This window comes from Schistocerca americana, unplaced genomic scaffold (assembly GCF_021461395.2).
Source record: "Schistocerca americana isolate TAMUIC-IGC-003095 unplaced genomic scaffold, iqSchAmer2.1 HiC_scaffold_215, whole genome shotgun sequence".
NCBI lineage: Eukaryota > Metazoa > Arthropoda > Insecta > Orthoptera > Acrididae > Schistocerca > Schistocerca americana.
In genome coordinates this window covers 257,501-270,000 of record NW_025725923.1, presented here as the reverse complement: position 1 = coordinate 270,000, position 12,500 = coordinate 257,501, and the positions used below count along the sequence as shown (strand labels likewise).

Here is a 12,500-nt window from a genome sequence, read left to right as displayed (position 1 = left end):
TCTGCGCGAGTCCACGGGCGACATAGCGCACGATCGCGTCATGCCGCTTAACCCGGGACCCGTGCGTCCTGAAGCAAGCCTGTAACACGTGGTTGGCGGTCTCTACGGCCTGGCAGCCCGCGCGGCATCTGGTGTCCGCCTCCCGCCCGCGACTGCGCCGTGCCTTCGTGGGGAAGGCGTTGATGCGGGCGCGGAGAGCGTCGATGAAGTTACGCCCAGATAGCAGGCGACTGGTGTCAGCGACCCACTGGTGTTGCCCCTTGACGGCGGCGGAAGATGACAGCGCCGCACCGTCAAAGGCAACGTGCAGGCGCGCGGCCCACATCTCTCCAACCTGCGTCGACGATTTGAGGAGGTGGCCCTCCCACATAAGATGCCGCTCCAGCGCCTCAATCTCACGCTGCACCTCGTCCCGGCCTGCACCGTCGGCGGCTGGCCCAATCCTCTTCAGCGCCAGGAGACGGGACCGGCGAAGTGTTGGCCCCATCCATCGGCATGATGGGATGCCGAGGCCACCCTGGGCTACAGGAGCGTGGAAGTAGCCCAGGGGAGTGTCCGCCGGAAGGCGGAACCATCTCCTGACGGCGGCACGGATGGTCACATCTGCCGCTTTCAACGCACCCACCCGGGTGCGGCTGAGGGCCAGCCCATGGTACAGGCCAGGCAGAAGTACGGTGGTGAGGGCGTGGAGGCGCTGTTGCGGCTTGAGCGGAGCTCGGGAGATGACGTCCAGCTGCTCCACCAGGTGGCGTCGTGGGTTGAAAACGCAGCGACCAGCGGTGGAGAATTGCAGTCCCAGGTACCGGAAGGTTTCACCCACACGTAGGGCGGGCACGGTGGCGTTGCCCGCTTTGAAGGTAACGTCGGCGTCGACCTTCACCTTCTTGTCGCGCCCAGACGCGACTAAGGCGAGGGTGAAACACTTCCGGGCGTTGATCTGCAGCCCCAGATGGGCGAGGGCTGCGACGGCTGCGTCGATGAGGGACTGCAATCCCCTCGCGGTCGATGCAAAAAGCAGGACGTCATCTGCGAAGGCCGCAGCGTTAACTCTGCGACCAAGGATCCGAGCTCCGATGTGGGAGGGAAGTTGACTTAAAACATAGTCCACCGCAAAATTGAAAAGGAGGGGGGAGAGGGGGTCACCCTGACGCACACCCCTAGCCGGCTGCAGGGGCACGCCCACGTCGGCGCCGCCCGCTATCACCGTCGTGCTACCCTCGTAACACCTTTCGACGTACTCAATAAAGCAATCCGGCAGGCCATGAGCCCTCAGCACGGGGCGGAGGGCGGCATGGTCCACCGAATCGAACGCTTTAGAGACGTCGATCGATGCCACAAAAACAGAGCGACAGGAGCGGACTGCGTCGGTGAGAGCAGTGTCCAAGATGAAGGTGTTTTCCAACATCCCATCCCGGGGGATGAATGCCCGCTGACGTTCGTCCACAGCACATGCACGCATCAGGCGTGACGCGAGAACCTTGTGAAAGGTCCGCGCCAACACCGAGCAGACCGTAATGGGGCGAAAGTCAGCGGGGGATGTTGGTGCAGCCGTTTTGGGGAGAAGTGACGTCCGGGCGCGAAGCAGACGCTCGGGGAGGGCGCGGGCCAGGAGGAAGAGGTTCAAGAGTTTCACCAGGACTTCATGCGGCAGGCGCCGCAGCTCCGCTGGAGTCAGGCCGTCCGGCCCGGCTGCCGATCCCCTGGGCGGCAAGGCAGCAGCGACCTCCTCACGTGTGACCGGCCCCCATAGGCACTCAGGAGCGACAGGCTCCGAGTGCGGGAGAAGGCGGTCACGGATGAAGCCGGCGGTGGAGATCGGCTTCTTCGTGAAGAGGTCCGCCCAGAAGTCCAGCAGACCGGGGATGTCAGGTGGCGGCTGCAGCAGGGTGCCGTCCAGCAAGCCGCGCACGCAACGCGCACGCGACCTACGGAAGGCGTCCTGCGTCCGCGCGTAATCCCAGCGGCGCCGCTTGCGCTTCTGCAGCGGCGGGGCGGCAGGCGGCCGCTTGGATGGTTGGCGCGGCCGCTGTGTCCTGGTGATCAACCTCTCCCCCCTGGACCCGACCGACGCAAGGGCATCCGGGAGCATGCCCAGGATGACATCGGGCGGCGTGCCCCGCCCCAGACCAATGACTCGATCCAGGGCAGAGAAACGCTGGGCGGAAGCAGGTAGCCCCGCCAGATGCTCCCAGATGGCGGCGTCAGTCGGCCCCTCCGGCGGCGGCCCGGTGGTGTCGGCCGCGAAGTCCTCGGCTGCGTCGACGGGCGGCGCAGCGGCCTCGCCCGCGTCAGGCAGCGAGCTCGCTGCTCCACGGCGGGACGCCGGCTCTTCACCCCGACCGATCTCAAGTGCCTCCATGAATTGGCGGACAAGAGAGTCATAGTTACTCCCGCCGTTTACCCGCGCTTGCTTGAATTTCTTCACGTTGACATTCAGAGCACTGGGCAGAAATCACATTGCGTCAACACCCGCTAGGGCCATCGCAATGCTTTGTTTTAATTAGACAGTCGGATTCCCCCAGTCCGTGCCAGTTCTGAGTTGATCGTTGAATGGCGGCCGAAGAGAATCCGCGCACCCGCGCGCCCCCGGAGGAGCACGCTAAGGCGGACGCGGCCTCGCAGCAAGGAAGATCCGTGGGAGGCCAAGGCACGGGACCGAGCTCGGATCCTGCACGCAGGTTGAAGCACCGGGGCGCGAACGCCGCGCAGGCGCGCGCATCCTGCACCGCCGGCCAGCACGAGGCCAACCAACGGCGAGAGCAGACCACGCCCGCGCTAAACGCCCGCACTTACCGGCACCCCTACGGCACTCACCTCGCCCAGGCCCGGCACGTTAGCGCTGACCCACTTCCCGACCAAGCCCGACACGCCCCGATCCTCAGAGCCAATCCTTATCCCGAAGTTACGGATCCAATTTGCCGACTTCCCTTACCTACATTATTCTATCGACTAGAGGCTCTTCACCTTGGAGACCTGCTGCGGATATGGGTACGAACCGGCGCGACACCTCCACGTGGCCCTCTCCCGGATTTTCAAGGTCCGAGGGGAAGATCGGGACACCGCCGCAACTGCGGTGCTCTTCGCGTTCCAAACCCTATCTCCCTGCTAGAGGATTCCAGGGAACTCGAACGCTCATGCAGAAAAGAAAACTCTTCCCCGATCTCCCGACGGCGTCTCCGGGTCCTTTTGGGTTACCCCGACGAGCATCTCTAAAAGAGGGGCCCGACTTGTATCGGTTCCGCTGCCGGGTTCCGGAATAGGAACCGGATTCCCTTTCGCCCAACGGGGGCCAGCACAAAGTGCATCATGCTATGACGGCCCCCATCAACATCGGATTTCTCCTAGGGCTTAGGATCGACTGACTCGTGTGCAACGGCTGTTCACACGAAACCCTTCTCCGCGTCAGCCCTCCAGGGCCTCGCTGGAGTATTTGCTACTACCACCAAGATCTGCACCGACGGCGGCTCCAGGCAGGCTCACGCCCAGACCCTTCTGCGCCCACCGCCGCGACCCTCCTACTCGTCAGGGCTTCGCGGCCGGCCGCAAGGACCGGCCATGACTGCCAGACTGACGGCCGAGTATAGGCACGACGCTTCAGCGCCATCCATTTTCAGGGCTAGTTGCTTCGGCAGGTGAGTTGTTACACACTCCTTAGCGGATTCCGACTTCCATGGCCACCGTCCTGCTGTCTTAAGCAACCAACGCCTTTCATGGTTTCCCATGAGCGTCGATTCGGGCGCCTTAACTCGGCGTTTGGTTCATCCCACAGCGCCAGTTCTGCTTACCAAAAGTGGCCCACTTGGCACTCCGATCCGAGTCGTTTGCTCGCGGCTTCAGCATATCAAGCAAGCCGGAGATCTCACCCATTTAAAGTTTGAGAATAGGTTGAGGTCGTTTCGGCCCCAAGGCCTCTAATCATTCGCTTTACCGGATGAGACTCGTACGAGCACCAGCTATCCTGAGGGAAACTTCGGAGGGAACCAGCTACTAGATGGTTCGATTAGTCTTTCGCCCCTATACCCAGCTCCGACGATCGATTTGCACGTCAGAATCGCTACGGACCTCCATCAGGGTTTCCCCTGACTTCGTCCTGGCCAGGCATAGTTCACCATCTTTCGGGTCCCAACGTGTACGCTCTAGGTGCGCCTCACCTCGCAATGAGGACGAGACGCCCCGGGAGTGCGGAGGCCGCCGCCCCGTGAAGGGCGGGGAAGCCCCATCCTCCCTCGGCCCGCGCAAGGCGAGACCTTCACTTTCATTACGCCTTTAGGTTTCGTACAGCCCAATGACTCGCGCACATGTTAGACTCCTTGGTCCGTGTTTCAAGACGGGTCGTGAAATTGTCCAAAGCTGAAGCGCCGCTGACGGGAGCGATTATTCCGCCCGAGAGCATCCCGAGCCAACAGCGGCGCGGGTCCGGGGCCGGGCCAGGTAGGTCCGTCATCCGGGAAGAACCGCGCGCGCTTGCCGGGAGCCCGAGCGCCCAAAGGGGCGAATCGACTCCTCCAGATATACCGCCGGGCAGCCAGCCGGGACACCGGGGCTCTGCCCAACAGACGCGAACCGAGGCCCGCGGAAGGACAGGCTGCGCACCCGGGCCGTAGGCCGGCACCCAGCGGGTCGCGACGTCCTACTAGGGGAGAAGTGCGGCCCACCGCACACCGGAACGGCCCCACCCCGCGGCGAGTGGAAAGGCAACCGGACACGACCCCGCCGCGGATTGCTCCGCGCGGGCGGCCGGCCCCATCTGCCGAGGGCGGAGGCCTGTGGCCGGATGGGCGTGAATCTCACCCGTTCGACCTTTCGGACTTCTCACGTTTACCCCAGAACGGTTTCACGTACTTTTGAACTCTCTCTTCAAAGTTCTTTTCAACTTTCCCTCACGGTACTTGTTCGCTATCGGTCTCGTGGTCATATTTAGTCTCAGATGGAGTTTACCACCCACTTGGAGCTGCACTCTCAAGCAACCCGACTCGAAGGAGAGGTCCCGCCGACGCTCGCACCGGCCGCTACGGGCCTGGCACCCTCTACGGGCCGTGGCCTCATTCAAGTTGGACTTGGGCTCGGCGCGAGGCGTCGGGGTAGTGGACCCTCCCAAACACCACATGCCACGACAGGCGGCAGCCTGCGGGGTTCGGTGCTGGACTCTTCCCTGTTCGCTCGCCGCTACTGGGGGAATCCTTGTTAGTTTCTTTTCCTCCGCTTAGTAATATGCTTAAATTCAGCGGGTAGTCTCGCCTGCTCTGAGGTCGTTGTACGAGGTGTCGCACGCCACACCGCCAGCCGGCTGTGCACGCTACCGAGTAAGTACCGGTATGCGAACCGCCAGGCGACGGGCGCGCATCGCACGTTTCAGGAGGCGCGGCCGGCCCCACAGGCGGCCGCGACGCTCCCAGGTCTGCGAAGCGGGGCAAACGCCGCGCGCTTCAGTATACGTAGCCGACCCTCAGCCAGACGTGGCCCGGGAACGGAATCCATGGACCGCAATGTGCGTTCGAAACGTCGATGTTCATGTGTCCTGCAGTTCACATGTCGACGCGCAATTTGCTGCGTTCTTCATCGACCCACGAGCCGAGTGATCCACCGTCCTGGGTGATCTTTTCTTAGTTTCCACTGTCTCTTTCAAGACAGTTGCATAGGCGGGACGTAGGCGTGTGGCGGCCCCTGTTCAAGCGTTCTGTGTCCAACGGCCTCACGGCCGATGGGCGTCGTACGGCTCCACACCGGAGCGGACAGGCAGTCGGGCGAAAGTCATTCAAAACCGGCGCCAGGCGCCAGGTGCCGCAGGCCAGCCGCTCCAGCGCTTCAGCGCTCGTACCACACAACATTGGCGTTAGTTTTGAGAAGCACGCGTGGTTCCGCACGCGGCGCACGGCTACTGCGAGCCGTACAGGTAGCGTGTTGCGCGACACGACACGCACATCGAACGACATGCAGTCTAGTCGGTAATGATCCTTCCGCAGGTTCACCTACGGAAACCTTGTTACGACTTTTACTTCCTCTAAATGATCAAGTTTGGTCATCTTTCCGGTAGCATCGGCAACGACAGAGTCAATGCCGCGTACCAGTCCGAAGACCTCACTAAATCATTCAATCGGTAGTAGCGACGGGCGGTGTGTACAAAGGGCAGGGACGTAATCAACGCGAGCTTATGACTCGCGCTTACTGGGAATTCCTCGTTCATGGGGAACAATTGCAAGCCCCAATCCCTAGCACGAAGGAGGTTCAGCGGGTTACCCCGACCTTTCGGCCTAGGAAGACACGCTGATTCCTTCAGTGTAGCGCGCGTGCGGCCCAGAACATCTAAGGGCATCACAGACCTGTTATTGCTCAATCTCGTGCGGCTAGAAGCCGCCTGTCCCTCTAAGAAGAAAAGTAATCGCTGACAGCACGAAGGATGTCACGCGACTAGTTAGCAGGCTAGAGTCTCGTTCGTTATCGGAATTAACCAGACAAATCGCTCCACCAACTAAGAACGGCCATGCACCACCACCCACCGAATCAAGAAAGAGCTATCAATCTGTCAATCCTTCCGGTGTCCGGGCCTGGTGAGGTTTCCCGTGTTGAGTCAAATTAAGCCGCAGGCTCCACTCCTGGTGGTGCCCTTCCGTCAATTCCTTTAAGTTTCAGCTTTGCAACCATACTTCCCCCGGAACCCAAAAGCTTTGGTTTCCCGGAGGCTGCCCGCCGAGTCATCGGAGGAACTGCGGCGGATCGCTGGCTGGCATCGTTTATGGTTAGAACTAGGGCGGTATCTGATCGCCTTCGAACCTCTAACTTTCGTTCTTGATTAATGAAAACATACTTGGCAAATGCTTTCGCTTCTGTTCGTCTTGCGACGATCCAAGAATTTCACCTCTAACGTCGCAATACGAATGCCCCCGCCTGTCCCTATTAATCATTACCTCGGGTTCCGAAAACCAACAAAATAGAACCGAGGTCCTATTCCATTATTCCATGCACACAGTATTCAGGCGGGCTTGCCTGCTTTAAGCACTCTAATTTGTTCAAAGTAAACGTGCCGGCCCACCGAGACACTCACTCAAGAGCACCCTGGTAGGATTGCAACGGGGTCCGCCTCGGGACGCACGAGCACGCACGAGGCGCGTCGCACGCCTTCGGCTCGCCCCACCGGCAGGACGTCCCACGATACATGCCAGTTAAACACCGACGGGCGGTGAACCAACAGCGTGGGACACAAATCCAACTACGAGCTTTTTAACCGCAACAACTTTAATATACGCTATTGGAGCTGGAATTACCGCGGCTGCTGGCACCAGACTTGCCCTCCAATAGATACTCGTTAAAGGATTTAAAGTGTACTCATTCCGATTACGGGGCCTCGGATGAGTCCCGTATCGTTATTTTTCGTCACTACCTCCCCGTGCCGGGAGTGGGTAATTTGCGCGCCTGCTGCCTTCCTTGGATGTGGTAGCCGTTTCTCAGGCTCCCTCTCCGGAATCGAACCCTGATTCCCCGTTACCCGTTACAACCATGGTAGGCGCAGAACCTACCATCGACAGTTGATAAGGCAGACATTTGAAAGATGCGTCGCCGGTACGAGGACCGTGCGATCAGCCCAAAGTTATTCAGAGTCACCAAGGCAAACGGACCGGACGAGCCGACCGATTGGTTTTGATCTAATAAAAGCGTCCCTTCCATCTCTGGTCGGGACTCTGTTTGCATGTATTAGCTCTAGAATTACCACAGTTATCCAAGTAACGTGGGTACGATCTAAGGAACCATAACTGATTTAATGAGCCATTCGCGGTTTCACCTTAATGCGGCTTGTACTGAGACATGCATGGCTTAATCTTTGAGACAAGCATATGACTACTGGCAGGATCAACCAGGGAGCTGCGTCAACTAGAGCTGAGCAGCCGGCCGCCCGGGAGTGTGTCCCGGGGGCCCGCGCGAACACGCAAGCGTCCGCTCAATTATTCTGCAAACAGGAGGAGGCTGAGCTCCCCTGCACAATACACCTCGAAACCCTCTCAGGTCCCGGCGGGGCGCAGCGCCGTCCTAAGTACTTGGTCGGGTTCGAGAGAGGCGCAATCGCCCGGAGTTTGGCGAGTAGACGCTTTAGGTGCGACCACCCGTGCTCCCAACTGAGCTTGCCGCTGCCGACAGAGGCCCGGGAGCGTGCTGTCGTGGCATTGCCGGCGGGAGACAACACGCGCCACCTACGGTGACCGGCAGCTCCAACGCCAGCGCCACAGAAGGACAAAAGCCCCACTTGGGTGCCGAAGCGAACTCTCCCAGCACAGCGCACGCGCCAACACGTCCGCACAGCTGCGATACAAACCACCTGCGAGAACCGCAGAGGCGACCGAGCAGCAGACGGCGTCGCGGCGCCGAGCGCCGGGCGGCGGCGCATCCTCAGCGCACACAGTCCTCAATCGGACCAGCACACTGCAGATGTCCACCGCGCTTCGCACCGGGCCCGCGAGGACCTACTTTGGCCGCACGGCGCCGCGTGCAGGGTGCGCCGGCGCGCAGCTGCGCCGCCTGCCGCCTCCGTCGGCCGGCGCGCCTGCCACTGGCCGCCCCCACCAGCCGGCTGTAGCGCGTGCGCCCACGCACCGCGCGGCCAGCACGCCGGGAGGCCCCCCCTCACCGGCCGGGGACGGTCCCACCCAGCCACCGCCGCGTATCGCTTCACACCCAGATGCCATTCACGTTCGTGGGCATGGTGGGTATCGCTGGAACAACCGGTTGGTAGCTCAACCGATCGTCGCCATCACTGATTCACCTCTAGCGAGAACAACCGCACCACAACGGTTTACCAGTTGTTCATTTGCATAACGTCACCAGCAAACGTAGGCGTCCATCGCCATTTGCAAATTCAACGATTGTTGCATGCCTGTGTCAGGTGTCACGACACACTATGTCTGCCCACATACACGCAACAACATGTGCACGCTTCGCGAACACGTGGAAGGTGGCCCCCGTACGTATGCGATGTCCATTGCGCGAACGACTGTCAACCGGCCTCTGTCGCATGTCGCAGATGTGGAACGCAGTGCACCATGCTATCACGGTGTGTGAGAAGAGACGACTACGTCTGACAACACGCGCCACTACATCAACAGACGGCTCATGCTGATCGCCATCCAGGGCATACCACACTGCAATCCAGCTCTTATAGGGAGACGACACGTAGCTGAGTGCACAACATTTGGACCGCATGGTTCGCCGTTGTTGGCGCAGTCGTTGTACGGTCACATGTACCACGATGTATCATTCAGTACATGAGGACCAATGTGCAGTACAGTGTGTGATTTGGACGTACAACATCAGCGGACAGTTGACACAGGCCGTACCACAGCGTAGGCTAAGTGCTTCGCACATGCGAATGCCAATGAACAACTGCAAATGCCAATGAACAACTGCAAAGGGCATTGAGCATGTACGTCCTGCTGCCATCCACATTACAGTGTATAGCTGCAAGGTGTTTAACATGAAGCGATACACTGGGGACCGGGCAGTGCGAGTAGCAAACTATATTGCGGGGGTTGCAGTTAGGCAACACTACACTAATTTAACGCGTCGTATGACAATTACAGAGCAGGTTAAGGCCCAACGTGTGTTGGGTTAAGGCCCAACGTGTGTTGGGTTAAGGCCCAACGTGTGTTGGGTTAAGGCCCAACGTGTGTTGGGTTAAGGCCCAACGTGTGTTGGGTTAAGGCCCAACGTGTGTTGGGTTAAGGCCCAACGTGTGTTGGGTTAAGGCCCAACGTGTGTTGGGTTAAGGCCCAACGTGTGTTGGGTTAAGGCCCAACGTGTGTTGGGTTAAGGCCCAACGTGTGTTGGGTTAAGGCCCAACGTGTGTTGGGTTAAGGCCCAACGTGTGTTGGGTTAAGGCCCAACGTGTGTTGGGTTAAGGCCCAACGTGTGTTGGGTTAAGGCCCAACGTGTGTTGGGTTACGTTAAGGGGCAATGTGGGTTACGTTAAGGGGCAATGTGGGTTACGTTAAGGGGCAATGTGGGTTACGTTACGGCGCAATATAGGTTACGTTACGGCGCAATATAGGTTACGTTAAGGCGCAATATCGGTTACGTTAAGGCGCAATACAGGTTACGTTAAGGCGCAATACAGGTTACGTTAAGGCGCAATACAGGTTACGTTAAGGCGCAATACAGGTTACGTTAAGGCGCAATACAGGTTACGTTAAGGCGCAATACAGGTTACGTTAAGGCGCAATGCAGGTTACGTTAAGGCGCAATGCAGGTTACGTTAAGGCGCAATACAGGTTACGTTAAGGCGCAATACAGGTTACGTTAAGGCGCAATACAGGTTACGTTAAGGCGCAATACAGGTTACGTTAAGGCGCAATACAGGTTACGTTAAGGCGCAATACAGGTTACGTTAAGGCGCAATACAGGTTACGTTAAGGCGCAATACAGGTTACGTTAAGGCGCAATACAGGTTACGTTAAGGCGCAATACAGGTTACGTTAAGGCGCAATACAGGTTACGTTAAGGCGCAATACAGGTTACGTTAAGGCGCAATACAGGTTACGTTAAGGCGCAATACAGGTTACGTTAAGGCGCAATACAGGTTACGTTAAGGCGCAATACAGGTTACGTTAAGGCGCAATACAGGTTACGTTAAGGCGCAATACAGGTTACGTTAAGGCGCAATACAGGTTACGTTAAGGCGCAATACAGGTTACGTTAAGGCGCAATACAGGTTACGTTAAGGCGCAATACAGGTTACGTTAAGGCGCAATACAGGTTAGGTTAAGGCGCAATACAGGTTAGGTTAAGGCGCAATACAGGTTAGGTTAAGGTACGACATAGGTTAGGTTAAGGTACGACATAGGTTAGGTTAAGGTACGACATAGGTTAGGTTAAGGTACGACATAGGTTAGGTTAAGGTACGACATAGGTTAGGTTAAGGTACGACATAGGTTAGGTTAAGGTACGACATAGGTTAGGTTAAGGTACGACATAGGTTAGGTTAAGGTACGACATAGGTTAGGTTAAGGTACGACATAGGTTAGGTTAAGGTACGACATAGGTTAGGTTAAGGTACGACATAGGTTAGGTTAAGGTACGACATAGGTTAGGTTAAGGTACGACATAGGTTAGGTTAAGGTACGACATAGGTTAGGTTAAGGTACGACATAGGTTAGGTTAAGGTACGACATAGGTTAGGTTAAGGTACGACATAGGTTAGGTTAAGGTACGACATAGGTTAGGTTAAGGTACGACATAGGTTAGGTTAAGGTACGACATAGGTTAGGTTAAGGTACGACATAGGTTAGGTTAAGGTACGACATAGGTTAGGTTAAGGTACGACATAGGTTAGGTTAAGGTACGACATAGGTTAGGTTAAGGTACGACATAGGTTAGGTTAAGGTACGACATAGGTTAGGTTAAGGTACGACATAGGTTAGGTTAAGGTACGACATAGGTTAGGTTAAGGTACGACATAGGTTAGGTTAAGGTACGACATAGGTTAGGTTAAGGTACGACATAGGTTAGGTTAAGGTACGACATAGGTTAGGTTAAGGTACGACATAGGTTAGGTTACGGTACGACATAGGTTAGGTTACGGTACGACATAGGTTAGGTTACGGTACGACATAGGTTAGGTTACGGTACGACATAGGTTAGGTTACGGTACGACATAGGTTAGGTTACGGTACGACATAGGTTAGGTTACGGTACGACATAGGTTAGGTTACGGTACGACATAGGTTAGGTTACGGTACGATATAGGTTAGGTTACGGTACGATATAGGTTAGGTTAAGGTACACATTGTTGTAAGGAAAGGTTTAATGGGGGGCGGGGCGGGGCGGCCGGTTTGTTGATTGTGATTATAGTAAGTGGATGCCTGCGGCATCATCTGATTTGCCACGTCAGGATGCACCTTTGGCTCATGACAGGCGGCGCTCTCATTCCATGCTTGTGGCAGACCTGTGTCTTTCATTCCTGCCATTGTTTGTGTGCTGTGAGAGGAGGCAGTATTGTGATGTTGGGTGCACCCCTGTGTAGGACATGTGTGGGTGTTGGTGGCTTGGCTGAGCAATGGTGGTTGTCGGGTGGGTGGGATATTCTGTTTTCTGAGTGGACCTCCCAGTCTGGTTATGACAGTGTGGATTGTCTAATGTGGCGGAGAGGATGCACTGGGTGTTGTTCCATGCTGGTGCTTACATATTGTCTGTGTGCGTGTTACAGGCAGAGAGTAGTGCGTGATAAGGGTGTGTGGCTGACGTGTGGTTGTGATTGTGAGCAGAGTCTTTCAGCATGTATACGGACAGTTGTATACATTATCTGTATTCTGATGGCTCTATCTATTACTAATCAGCGCCGTGTATACGTTTAATCCGGTTCCAGTCGAAACTGTTGTATCTCTGTACATTAGTGACACGGCGAGCCCGCTATGTAGTTACTCGTCTCGGCAGCTTCCACCGGTGTATGGCAAATGATTATAAGGAATCAGTCTAGTCGTCAATACCGATGGTGTGACGTCACATGTCTGGGGTGGGGG

The 12,500-nt window shown here is 57.1% G+C and overlaps 2 non-coding genes and 1 pseudogene across 2 annotated transcripts; all 3 read right to left on the bottom strand.

Annotated features, from left to right (window-relative positions):
• The window catches only part of LOC124574431, a 7,286-nt pseudogene extending 2,034 nt beyond the window's left edge, over positions 1-5,252 (bottom strand).
• A 188-nt stretch (positions 5,253-5,440) lies between these two features.
• On the bottom strand, positions 5,441-5,595 carry LOC124574451. The gene has a single exon (XR_006972275.1). It is a non-coding gene; the product is annotated as a 5.8S ribosomal RNA (ribosomal RNA).
• A 351-nt stretch (positions 5,596-5,946) lies between these two features.
• LOC124574472 lies at positions 5,947-7,856 on the bottom strand. Its single transcript, XR_006972294.1, has one exon. It is a non-coding gene; the product is annotated as a small subunit ribosomal RNA (ribosomal RNA).
• Between the last annotated feature and the right edge of the window lie 4,644 nt (positions 7,857-12,500).